This window comes from Cynoglossus semilaevis, chromosome 19, assembly GCF_000523025.1.
Source record: "Cynoglossus semilaevis isolate Cse_v1.0 chromosome 19, Cse_v1.0, whole genome shotgun sequence".
Classification (NCBI taxonomy): domain Eukaryota; kingdom Metazoa; phylum Chordata; class Actinopteri; order Pleuronectiformes; family Cynoglossidae; genus Cynoglossus; species Cynoglossus semilaevis.
Window position 1 is genome coordinate 14,034,437 of NC_024325.1, and position 769 is coordinate 14,035,205.

Below are 769 nucleotides of genomic sequence, written 5' to 3' on the forward strand. Positions count from 1 at the left end.
TAATAATATTAGCGGTGAACAAACATTTAATACGGTAAACCATACGGTAAATAAGTAAAACAATAAAGCTTTTCGTTTTGTGCTAATCTTATAAGAAAAAAGCAACTAATGTTGTATACTAATTAGCAAGCGTTCCTGTGACGTGCTGTCTATTGACGACAAAGTGGAAATCGTAAAACAATAAAAATGGTTTAAGTAATAAAATATAAACTGGATAAATTAAAACATTACAATTGGTTTCAAATAAAACATGACATTTTTAAAATTATTCTTATTTTTTTCTACACACTTGAAAATGACTTTAAATTTAAAACTATGAACAAAAAGTAAAAGAAAAAAAAAGTGACTCTGAGTTGTGTCTGTAAATCTCATGACAAATCCTTAATCCCAGGTTTTCTTCTAGGAAAGCTTCAAATTCAGAATCGACCAAAGTGACTCCTTACGTCTTAATTTAAAGGACAAAAACCAACAACTCTTTAAAAAAGTGGCATCTTGATTAGGGCGCAGGGGGGAAAGGCAATCAAACATCAAACTGTATCGACGTGCAACAGTTGACAGACTCAAAGCATAAATATCAAAACTAAAGAAAAATAACATATTAACCATAAAGCCGGACAGCGCCCGCGTGAAGACACAACATTCATGGTCTTTTCTGGATCCTGACGACAAGAAAACTAGTCTAACATTAATCAGCAAAGCAGCAGCAGCAGAGACGCCTCGCTGTGTCAGCGTACAGCAGTGCAGCAGTCAGAAAAACACCAGACTGACC